The sequence below is a fragment of the Bos javanicus genome, chromosome 15 (genome assembly GCF_032452875.1).
Source record: "Bos javanicus breed banteng chromosome 15, ARS-OSU_banteng_1.0, whole genome shotgun sequence".
In the NCBI taxonomy this organism is placed as follows: Eukaryota; Metazoa; Chordata; class Mammalia; order Artiodactyla; family Bovidae; genus Bos; species Bos javanicus.
In genome coordinates, this window is record NC_083882.1 from 22821765 (window position 1) to 22834188 (window position 12424).

The following is a 12424-nucleotide window of genomic DNA, read 5'->3' on the forward strand; positions in this document are numbered from 1 at the left end:
AACCCAAGAAAGTGCCATGTGAGAAAAACTCAGCTTTTAAGCCCTGTCAGGTCCAGATAGTGAAAACCCATCTTAAGTGAGAGCCAGTCAAGTGATTACATTCCTGCCTCCTTAGTTACTCCCTGTCCTGCTTCTGCAGGAGCTGAGGCTGAGGCTGGGGGACAATGAAGCAGTCAAGGAAGATGGGGTCTGTGGTAGAGGCAGGAGAATCTGACTACAATTGCCTCTGGGTTGCTGTTTGTCCCATTCACTAGGGAGGAATAGAAACTGCCATGCAGCAAGGAAGCCTCAGTTCAGATCTCTGAGAATCAAAATACCCATGAAGAATAAAGGGGAAGAAAGCAAGATTATGCAGAGGGAGATGCTTTGGGCCATGCTGTTGAAGAGAAAAGGAGGGGGGATTGGGTAGGAAGAATCCTAGCCCACGTGCAATGCTGAGCGAGTCTAAGAGTGGCTCGCTAGCCTTCCTCTCTTCCCCATCTAGTTCCCAGCACTGACTCAATGGACATGAGTTAGAATAAACTCTGGGAGACAGTGAGGGACAGGGAAGCCAGGCGTGCTGCAGTCCATGGAGTCATAAAGAGTTGGACATGACTTAGCAATTGAACAACACCAGTCCCCTAGCAGAGGCTGCCATCAGAAGGGTCCCCTCGCAGGCAGGAATAGGCTGGTTCTGGTTGTGCTTAGCCTTCAGTTGGGAGCAGTCCTGGGAAGTACAGCCTTGGTGCAAGTGTGGTGGTGGGTCCCCAGGGTGGGCTGGGCTGTCAGTCAACTCTGCTCCCCACAGCAGGTTTCCCTGAAGGAGAAACAAGTAGTCACCTTCACGGCCACCAAAGGCCCCGGCCACCCTTTCTCACACCCTCTTTTTTTGCTCCCCAACAGTCATACTCCCTGCAGAGTCACATGTCACAGAGCCCATCTGGGCAGAGAAGAACATTCTAACTCCAGGTCAGGTTTTGATTATTGAGTGTGATCTGACCATTGTTAATTGCTGAATTGGGACTGCTTGCATTTGAAAGTGACTATGAAGTCTTTATTACCTACAAGTGACCAGAAGAACCATGTTGATTATTTAAGATTTCATCCAAGAAGGACCACTTCCCCTGAGGAGGTAAAAATGAACTGTGGGTCTCAGAGTGAAAATACCTTTATGGCACTGTTTCCTGAGTCCTGCTCGTTCAATGTAGTGGTTACAGCTATAAAGTGCTTAGAATAATGGCCGTGCATTAACCACTAAATAATAGAGGTTAGCTTCAGGCAACCTTGAGGTCCTTGAAAGAGGAGAGAGAGGAGACTGGAGACAGGAAAGGATGGGGGGAAGCAGAAAGGGCAGGTGGGTGTCAGTGCGCATGCCCAGCCCTCTTGCTAACAGCTGAGCTCTGGGGGGTGCCCTCCCCGCAGTGAAGTCTGCGAGAGGCTGGGGCCAGAGGGGGATTGCTCAACATCCATCTCTGGAATTAATTAGATCATGAAGCCACTGTATTTGGAGGAAGAGAAAGAGGTCTGTCTGTCCTGCTGGCTGGAGCCCAACTCTCTGGGGAGTGTCTGCAGTTTCCTGGAAGAGCGGGTGTGTCTTTTGGTTATTCAGGGAGCATATTGCCACCAAGCTGGCCCTAAAACAATATCAGTCATCTCCATTGAACCTTGCCAGCAGCCATGAAAGGCTTACAAGTGAAAAATCCATTCTTGTTTCTTAAGATGCAGAAAGGATAGTTGGAGAGAAAGACATGTGAATAGAAAATTGATAATAAAGATATAATAAAAGAAAAAGCTCAGGTGATAATGAAGATCTAGCATCAGGGCACTGTAGGCTTAACAACCAGATGAATACTTCTGGCCAGGATTGCTACAGGAATTCAGGACTGGGAGACCATGGAATTGGACAGATGGAGTTAGAATCACATTCCTACCTTCATCTGCTGAGTGACCTTGGACACAGGACTTAATCACTTTGAGCTTCAATTTCCTAACCTGTTGGGGGCGTATATAGGAAGATGAAAGAATAGAATGATAGGGTGCTGGTAAAAATATATCATAAGTGCTCCACATGCATTAACTTTCTTTCTTACTTTCCAGTGGCTGGAGTGGCAAGAATGGCCACAGGTTAGTGGAACTTGAGCTGAGCCTCCAGTAAGGAGGATTTGGTGGCTGTGTTGTCAAAAGTAGATTGTTGAAAAAAAGTTTTAGTCGCTTGGTCACGTTCAACCCTTTGCAACCCCATGGACCATAGCCCGCTAGGCTCCTCTGTCCACGGGATTTTCCAGGCAAGAATACTGCAGTGGGTAGCCATTCCCTTCTCCAAGGGATTTTCCCAACCCAGGGATCTAACCCTGATCTCCTGCATTGCAGGCAGATTCTTTACCATCTGAGCCACTAGGTAGATTATAGTACAAAAATGCTTGGTGGAGGGTAAGTTCAAGGTGTCTTGGTTAACACTGACTGCAAGAGTTTGATTGTTACGGGAGTAGGGGACATAAAGATGATGGAAGGGTGAGTCTCAAGTTGAGAATGTGGGAGTGGAATCACCGTAATAGCTACAACCATTTAGCTTGTGTTGTGGGCTGAATTGTATGTTCCCCATCCCCAAGTTCATATGTCTAAGTCCTAACCCCTCAGTAGTTCAGACTGTGACCACACTTGGAGGTAAAGTCTTTACATAGATAATTAAGGGAAAATGAACTCTTTAGAATGGGCCCTAATACAACATGACTGGTGTCCTTATAGAAAGAGGAGATTTGGACACACGCAGGGGGAAGATGATATGGAGACCCAGGGAGAAGATAGCCACTGACAAGCCCAGCAGAGAGCCTGCACAGATCCTTTGCTCACAGTTCTCAGAAGAAACCAACCCTGTAGATACCTCGATCTTAGATTTCCAGCTTCCAGACCTGTGAAAAAGTAAATTTCTGTTGTGTAAGCCACCCTCTGTGATGTATCTTTTGATGGCAACCCTAAGTTAGGGTAAGCACTTTTCACGTGTTCTCTTATCATTAGGCAATGGGAGTAATATTTTCATGGTGGAGTGGTTGCAGCCTTGGGTAAGTGCTGGGAGTCAAACCCTGGATCCACCATTTATAGCTTGGACATCAAATGCAGATGATGGTAACAGTGGAGGTGGAGTTGGAAGAAAATGTAATAAATGATGGCGAGATTTACTTAGGACCTAAATTGGATGAAGCCATACCCAGTCTAAAGTGCTCTCCCCTGGGCTTGGTCTCAGGAGGACATCTAGGAGCCCTCAAATGCTGGCAAAATCTTTATTAGTTTTACCTGGATCTTGACCCAGAGCTCCCCTATAATGTGTCACTGAAATGATTTGTTTCCAGGCAGATCCTGCCTGTGATGGCTACACCTTGATGCCACTTGATTTAGCCTGTATTCTGTAGCCCTCAGCTCCTTCTCCTGGTTGCTCTAACCACCTTCCCAGTACATAACAAGTTCTTGGTCATTGTTATGGACTGAATGGTTTTGTTCCTACCAAATTCTTCTTTTGAAATCCTAAACCCTAATATGATGGTTTTAGGAGGTGGGCATTTGGGAAGTGGTTAGGTCATGAGTGTGGAGCACTTATAAAAGGGACCTTGGAGCGCTCTCTTGTCCTCTTTCTTCCTTGTGAGGACACAGTGAGAAGTTGGCAATCTGGAGCCCAGAAGAGGGCTCCCAGCAGACACTGACCATGGAGGCACCTTGATCTCAGACTTCCAGCCTCCAGACTGTGAGAGATAGACACTTACTGTTTAAGCAGTCCAATCTATGGTAATTTGTCATAACAGTTCAAACTAAGTCATCAAGTGAGTATTGGGGTGAATATAGTGTTTAAAGCAGAAGGGTCTATGTTAGTGTGTGTGAAGTATTTAGTCACTCAGTCATGTCTGACTCTTTGTGACCCTATGGACTATGGCCACCAGGCTCCTCTGTCCATGGGATTTCTCAGACAAGAATACTGGCTGCTGCTGCTGCTAAGTCGCTTCAGTTGTGTCCAACTCTGTGCGACCCCATAAATGGCAGCCCACGAGGCTCCTCCGTCCCTGGGATTCTCCAGGCAAGAACACTGGAGTGGGTTGCCATTTCCTTCTCCAATGCATGAAAGTGAAAAGTGAAAGTGAAATCACTCAGTCATGTCCGACCCTCAGCGACCCCATGGACTGCAGCCTACCAGGCTCCTCTGCCCATGGGATTTTCCAGGCAAGAGTACTAGAATGGGTTGCAATTTCCTTCTTCAGGGGATATTCTCCACCCAGGGACTGAATCCAGATCTCCTGCATTGGCAGGCAGATTCTTTATCACTGAGCCACCAGGGAAGCTGGTTAATACTTTTTCCTAATTCCAGTTGACTGAGATGGAAGCTGTGTATTAAGGACTATCGGCCAGGATTTCTGAATAACTGTGCAGAAACAATGTGAAACTCTGCATGCAACCATCTGAATGCAGAGTTCCAAAGAATAGCAAGGAGAGATAAGAAAGCCTTCCTCAGTAACCAATGCAAAGAAATAGAGGAAAACAATAGAATGGGAATGATTAGAGATCTCTTCAAGAAAATTAGAGATACCAAGGGAACATTTCATGCAAAGATGGGCTCAATATAGGACAGAAATGGTATGGGCCTAACAGAAGCAGAAGATATTAAGAGGAGGTGGCAAGAATACACAGAAGAACTGTACAAAAAAGATCTTCATGACCCAGATAATCACAATGGTGTGATCACTCATCTAGAGCCAGACATCCTGGAGTGCGAAGCCAAGTGTGCCCTAAGAAGTAACACTATGAACAAAGCTGGTGGAGATTATGGAACTCCAGCTGAGCTATTTCAAACCCTAAAAGATGATGCTGTGAAAGTGCTGCACTCAATATGCCAGCAAATTTGGAAAACTCAGCAGTGGCCACAGGACTGCAAAAGGTCAATTTTCATCCCAATCCCAAAGAAAGGCAATGTCAAAGAATGTTCAAACTACTGCACAGTTGCACTCACTTCACATACTAGCAAAGTAATACTCAAAATTCTCCAAGTTAGGCTTCAACAGTACGTGAACCAAGAACTTCCAGATGTTCAAACTTGATTTAGAAAAGGCAGAGGAACCAGATCAAATTACCAACATCTGCTGGATCATAGAAAAAGCTAGAGAATTCCAAAAACACTACTTCTGCTTCATTGACTATGCTGAAGCCTATGACTGTGTGGATCACAACAAACTGTGGAAAATTCTTCAAGAGATGGGAATATCAGACTACCTTACCTGCCTCATGAGAAATCGGTATGCAGGTCAAGCAGCAATAGTTAGAAATGGACATGGAACAATAGACTTGTTCCAAATTGGGAAAGGAATATGTTAAGGCTGTATACTGTCACCTTGTTAATTTAACTTATATACAGAGTACATCATGTGAAAAGCCAGGCTGGATGAAGCACAAGCTGGAATCAAGATTGCTGGGAGAAATATCAATAACCTCAGATATACAGTTGACATGGCCCTTATGGCAGAAAGTGGAAACACAACCATTATGGCAGAAAGTGAAGAGGAAGTAAAGATCCTTTTGGTGAAAGTGAAAGAGGAGAGTGAAAAAGCTGGCTTAAAACTCAATATTCAAAAAACTTAGATCATGGCATCCAGTCCCATGACTTCATGGCAGATAGATGGGGAAACAATGGAAACAGTAACAGATTTTATTTTCTTGGGCTCCAAAATCACTGTGGATGATTACTGTGGCCATGATATTAAAAGATGTTTGTTTCTTGGAAGAAAAACTATGACAAACATAGACAGCATATTAAAAAGCAGAGACATTACTTTGCTGACAAAGGTACATCTAGTCAAAGGTATGGTTTTTCCAGTAGTCATGTATGGATGTGAGAGTTGAATCATAAAGAAGGCTGAGCATCGAAAAATTGATGCTTTTGAACTGTGGCGTTGGAGAAGACTCTTGAGAGTCCTTTGGACTGCAAGGAAGTCCAACCAGTCAGTCCTAAAGGAAATCAGTCCTGAAGCTCCAATACTTTGGGCATCTAATGCAAATAACTGACTCATTTATAAAGACCCTGATGCTGGGAAAGATTGAAGGCAGGAGGAGAAGGGGATGACAGAGGATGAGATGGTTGGATGGCATCACAGACTCAGTGGACATGAGTTTAAGCAAGTTCTGGGCATTGGTCAGGGACAGGGAAGCCTGGCGTGCTGCAGTCCATGGGGTCACAAAGAGTCAGACACGACTGAGCAACTGAACTGAACTGAACTGTGTACAGCAAAGCCTCCTGCCTTCCTCACTACCCTAACCTGAAACTTTCCTGCACTGTTTTATGAGCAAGAAATAATCCTCATTATGTTGAGTAACTAAATGTTTGCATCTGTTTGTTACTGCAGCCCAACCTCCTCTAACAAATACATTCTCCACTCATGTCCCCATCAGGCTAAAAGCTTGCGGTGAGAAAGGGTCACAGTCAGCTCTCCCTCCCTGCTTTGTACCTCCTTTCCTACCCTCAGCTCTGCTGACCCTCTGTGGTTTCTAACCCCTCTGGGGTGGGCAGGAGAGGAGGAGAGAGGTCAGAAGCCGGAGAGATCTTACTTGACTGAGACTGTTGTAAACTCGTTGCTTTGGTCCCCATTGCTTTGGTACATGTTCCAAGTTGACTCTCTCTCATGGGTTGCTTTTATGGGGTGTGCTAAAGAGCTCTGTTTCCCTCTCCAAATCTAATCTCTCACCCGCTTCAACCTGCTTTTGTCCCAGATGGTTGACCGGCATAGACAGTATCAGAGGGCTTCTTCACCTTTTGTCATCTGCTTGAGTTTGGCCAATGGGGAGCACTGGGAGGAGACTAGGGAGAGGCAGGCGAGAGAGGTGGGGGCCTTTGCTCTTCTGATCCTCTTCCTGTTAGGCTGCACTGTCTTCCTGCGTCCCTCTGCTGAAGGTCACAGCTCCTGCTGGGAAGTTCTTTCCATACACGGCTCTCTGCATCTGGGCTCTAGTGAAGCCCTTGCCTCTGTAGGATGGTAAGGGTACCAACTGTTATTAGCTCCAGAGCAGCACTACACTGTTTCCCAAGGTCTCCTTCTACCCTGCCCACACCTTCTTGCTTTGGTTGTTCAGTTGCTCAGTAGTGTCTGCACTCTTTGCGACTCCATGGACTATAGAGCACACCACATTCCCCTGTCCTTCACTGTCTCCTGGAGCTTGCTCAAACTCATGTCTATTGAGTCAGTGATGCCATCTACCCATCCCATCTTCTGAGGCCCCCTTCTCCTCCTGGCCTCAATCTTTCCCATCATCAAGGTCTTTTCTAATTAGTTGGCTCTTCATACACATGCTATTCAACTCTCCTAAAATTATCTAATTTGAGTGACACTTATTCTGCTACTGTGGGATCTTTGGAGATGTCCTAACCAGAGCATCCAGCAGGGTGCACTTCCAGTGATGTGGCCATGGTGTCTGCTACGCTGCTAGCTTAGAATTTGACACTCAGCTCCTGAGGGTTCCATGGTATGTCCTCTCCATTGGAGGTCACGTTACCCCTCCAAGTGCTCTACTGCAAGAGGAAACTGAGGCTCAGAGATGTCTTGTGACTTGCCTAGGGCCCAAAAGCTAGTGAGTGGTGGAGCCCAGAGTCAACTGCAGCTTCAGTTACCATCACAGCTAGTGCTCTGCCCTCTGCCATGACTCCACACTCTTTACCAACCAGGTTCCCAAAGCCTCTTCAAGCTTGTACTCCCACCAGATAGAAAGTGAAGTCATCCTTGTTATTCAGGGGGACCAGAATTCTGCATGGGTTAGATTGAGTGGCTGGAGCTGGTCTTGGGAGAGCTTCTTTTTCTGACATGAAGAAAAGTGCCTGATTGATAAGATGATTCCATCAGGAAGTTGTGGGAAGGAGCTACAGCAAGTAATTTAGGCCAGATTCTGCTGTGCTTCTACTGAACAAGACAGTCAGTGATTCAGTGAAAATCAGACTGCGAGCAACGGGTGCCCTCAGCAGGTAGATGTGGACCAAGTGGTGGTGCTTGTCAACACTTCACTTTGAGCGGGGACGTCTCTGATTCCATAACCAATTCTCTCCCCAGCCCCACCACTGCTCCCAGGCCTGAAAACGTCTTACACCTTCCTGGGCATCTTTTGGCAAATACAGTATTCACATCGTAGCACTTTAGTCTACCTTTGTATATTGGAAGAGGGTAGGGACGGGTCCGTGGCTCTCTTGCCTACACTCCCTAGAGGGTAGGTCTCCTGCAAGCCCCCAGCCCGGGTTTCCCTCCAATGTGGCAGTGATGCAATAACAGGCATCAGGAGTTCCTCCCTCAGGATGCTTTTCTTGACCCCATCCATGGGCTGAGACCTCTCCTAGGTGCTTTCACAATGCCCTGTTCTTAAGACCTGTTAGTTCAATAAGTGTTTATTCAGCACCAACTATGTCCCTAGCCCGGGCTTCCCAAGTGGCACTAGTGATCAAGAACCTGCCTGCAAACGCAGGAGACATAAAAGATGCGGATTCGATCCCTGGTTCAGGAAGATCCCCTAGCAGAGGGCATGGCAGCCCACTCCAGTATTCTTGCCTGGAGAATTCCATAGACAGAGGCCCATGGCAGGCTACAGTCCATGGGGGTCGCAGAATCTGAAGCGACTTAACACATTTGCCTAGGCTTGTTCTGGGAACTTGCTCTAAAGTCTTAACATAGTACTTGTATCACTGTTTTCTAATTGTCTACTTCAAAAGACTCCAGGAAAATCACTGACTTTAAATAGGAAATATCCACCTTTTTATTATTTTAATCAAGAATATTGAAAACTTTAACACCACTTTATGTAATCTTGCTGCATCTTAGGAGTATATTCAATAGAAATAGAAATGAAGAGACTTATGGACAAAGTTGGTTATTACAGTGTTATTTATGGAACAAAAACATCAGGAGACAATAAAATATAAAACATAGGAAACATAGGTTACATGCATTAATGCACATCATACAGTCAAATATGACTAAATTTTAACATTGTGGAAATACTCATATTTTTATCTTGGCTAGAATTCTGCATGAATTCTGAGAGGCTATGTCTTATTATCATTTATAAATATTTTATTTAAAAATTATTATTAAAAAATCTTTGCAGACTAGTGCATGGCACATTGCCAGCAAATAGATGCTCAATATGAATTTAGTGAATGAACTGATATAGCATTTGGGTTGACTATTGGAAAAGTTGAGGTTTAGGGTTTTCCTGACAGTCTTTTTTTTTTGTCAGGAGAGGAAACCAAGTCAATCAAGTGCTGTTCAATGTGGCATCAAGGTCGTGGGCAGAGTCCATGTTAGAATGTAGACTCCTGGAGGGTCACCTCCCTCTCCTTCACTCTCCTGCTTGTTTCTATGTCATCTTGTCCTGGTGTGGCCAGTACAACCACATGAGTTAGCTGTGAAGAGAGAGTTTTTGATTCTGAATTCTGTTTAGAGGCCCCAGGAAACTAAGAAAACTGATAAAAACTGATTTTTTAAATCAGAAACTGATAAAACCTGTGCAGATATCACCATGATCTCTGAATGTCCCAAAGGAGGACACTGAGATCTAGACGACTGTGGCGCCCCAAGGCCACACAGGTGGAGAGCTGGGGTGAGAAATTGTCAATTACCTTTCAGCCACACAACGCCGTTGAGCCAGGGTTGTGGTTTGGTGAGGGGCCTGCTGTGCAAGGGTTTATGGGCTGACCATCTCCTTGTTGGTCGAAGAAAGACTGATGTCCACCTGATGACTGGTGAGCAATATGGCCAGGGGGACAGGAGTTTGGGGAAGTATTGTGTGCCCTCCTTCCCCCAGCCCTCCCAGCTCCTGGTCCCGCTGTGTGCTGTGCCCTGACAGGGACTCCATGAATAGGTAGAGGCATAAATTGGTATTTTGCCTCAGGAGTCTTAGAATAATGCAAAACAATGTAAGCAGCAGTTTGTATAACACTTCACAGTTCTCTAAGTGCTTTCACATACATTATCTCATTGCAGGTACCTGCTCTCATTTGAAATTGTTGCAGGTGTAAGCATATAATTAAAATATCAATTAAGCCAGGGTCTGAAATAAATCAGTCTGTGCTCGAACAGAAATCTAAAAATTAAAAAATGATACTTGTCCGTCTAGGAGTAATCCCCAGATCTGATCCACAGCACACCTCCCCTCCCTAACAAGTGTGTTCCAGCTTCATAGTGCCCATTGACCTGCACATCTATTCTTTAAAAAAATTTATTTTTAAAAAATTTTTTAAATGGTCACAGGATGCCAACATTATTTATTTATCTATCTATTTATTATTATTTTATTTGGCTGCATGGCACAGCATGTGGGATCTTAGTTCCCCAACCAGGGATTGAACCTATGCCTCCTGCACTGGAAGCGCAGAGTCTTAACCACTGAACAGCCAGAGAAGTCCTGCCATCTGTTTTTTTTTTTTAATTAATTAATTTTAATTGGAGGCTAATTACTTTACAATAATGTAGTAGTTTTTGCCATACATTGACATGAATCAGCCATGGGTGTACATGTGTTCCCCATCCTGAACCCCCCCTCCCACCTCCTGCCCCATCCCATCCCTCAGGGTTATCCCAGTGCACCACCCCAGAGTGCCCTGTCTCATGCATTGAACCTAGGCCGGTGATCTAGTTCACATATGGTAATATATATGTTTCAATGCTATTCTCTCAAAGCATCCCACCCTTGCCTTCTCCCACAGAGTCCAAAAGTCTGTTCTTTATCTCTGTGTCTCTTTTGCTGTCTCACATACAGGGTTATCGTTACCATCTTTCTAAATTCCATATATATGTGTTAGTATACTGTTCTGGTGTTTTTCTTTCTGGCTTACTTCACTCTGTATAATAGGCTCCAGTTTCATCCACCTCATTAGAACTGATTCAAATGTATTCTTTTTAATGGCTGAGTAATACTCCATTGTGTATATGTACCACAGCCTTCTTATCCATTCATCTATTGAGGACATCTAGGTTGCTTCCATGTCCTGGCTATTGTAAACAGCGCTGCGATGAACATTGGGGTACATGTGTCTCTTTTGATTCTGGTTTCCTTGGTGTGTATGCCCAGCAGTGGGATTGTTGGGTCATATTGCAGTTCTATTTCCAGTTTTTTAAGGAATCTCCACACTATTCTCCATCGTGGCTGTACTAGTTTGCATTCCCACCAACAGTGTAAGAGGGTTCCCTTTTCTCTGCACCCTCTCCAGCATTTATTATTTGTAGACATTTTGATTGCAGCCATTCTGACTGGCATGAGATGGTACCTCATTGTGGTTTTGATTTGCATTTCTCTGATAATGAGTGATGTTGAGCATCTTTTCATGTGTTTGTTAGCCATCTGTATGTCTTCTTTGGAGAAATATCTGTTTAGTTCTTTGGCCTATTTTTTGATTGGGTCGTTTATTTTTCTGGGATTGAGCTGCAGGAGCTGCTTGTATTTTTTTGAGATTAATTCTTTGTCAGTTGCTTTGTTTGCTGTTGTTTTCTCCCATTCTGAAGGCTGTCTTTCCACCTTGCTTATAGTTTCCTTCATTGTGCAAAAGCTTTTAAGTTTAATTAGGTCCTATTTGTTTATTTTTGCTTCTATTTCCATTACTCTGGGAGGTGGATCATAGAGGATCCTGCTGTGATTTATGTTGGAGAGTGTTTTGCCTATGTTTTCCTCTAGGAGTTTTATAGTTTCTGATCTTACATTTAGATCTTTAATCCATTTTGAATTTATTTTTGTGTATGGTGTTAGAAAGTGTTCTAGTTTCATTCTTTTACAAGTGGTTGACCAGTTTTCTCAGCACCACTTATTAAAGAGATTGTCTTTTCTCCATTGTATATTCTTGCCTCTGTCAAAGATAAGGTGTCCATAGGTGCGTGGATTTATCTCTGGGCTTTCTATTTTGTTCCATTGATCTATATTTCTGTCTTTGTGCCAGTACCATACTGTCTTGATGACTGTAGCTTTGTAGTAGAGCCTGAAGTCCGGCAGGTTGATTCCTCCAGTTCCATTCTTCTTTCTCAAGATTGCTTTGGCTATTCAAGGTTTTTTGTATTTCCATACAAATTGTGAAATTATTTGTTCTAGTTCTCTGAAAAATACTGTTGGTAACTTGATAGGGATTGCATTGAATCTATAGATTGCATTGGGTAGATTTTTCTCTTTTTGTGCCCTCTGTCAGGAATTCTCTCTCTCGCTTTATCTATTCCCCTTAACCTTCAAAGTCTCAGTTTTCTATCTCTGATTTTATTATAGTTTTCTTAGCACTTTCTTTTGCCTGCTCCACTCCTGCAGAATTAGTTGCTCCCCACACCGAGTGCTCCCACAGACTGTGGTTTAGCACTTCTTACATTATACTCTGGGGCTTCCCAGGTGGCACTAGTGGTAAAGAACCTGTGTGCCAATGCAGGAGATGCAGGTTCGATCCCTGGGTGGGAAAGAGTCC

The 12424-nt window shown here is 44.3% G+C and overlaps 1 protein-coding gene across 18 annotated transcripts in view; it reads left to right on the plus strand.

Moving 5' to 3' along the window:
• PTS (6-pyruvoyltetrahydropterin synthase) overlaps positions 1–12424 on the plus strand; it is a 255496-nt gene that overhangs the window by 191937 nt on the left and 51135 nt on the right. The window contains exon 1 of one of the 18 annotated variants that reach the window (XR_009741119.1): positions 875–1111. The exons of the other annotated variants lie outside the window; for them this stretch is intronic. The gene's annotated coding sequence lies outside the window, so the exon portion shown is untranslated. Of the gene's footprint in view, positions 1–874; positions 1112–12424 lie in introns of those variants that run through there. 18 annotated transcript variants of the gene reach the window in all.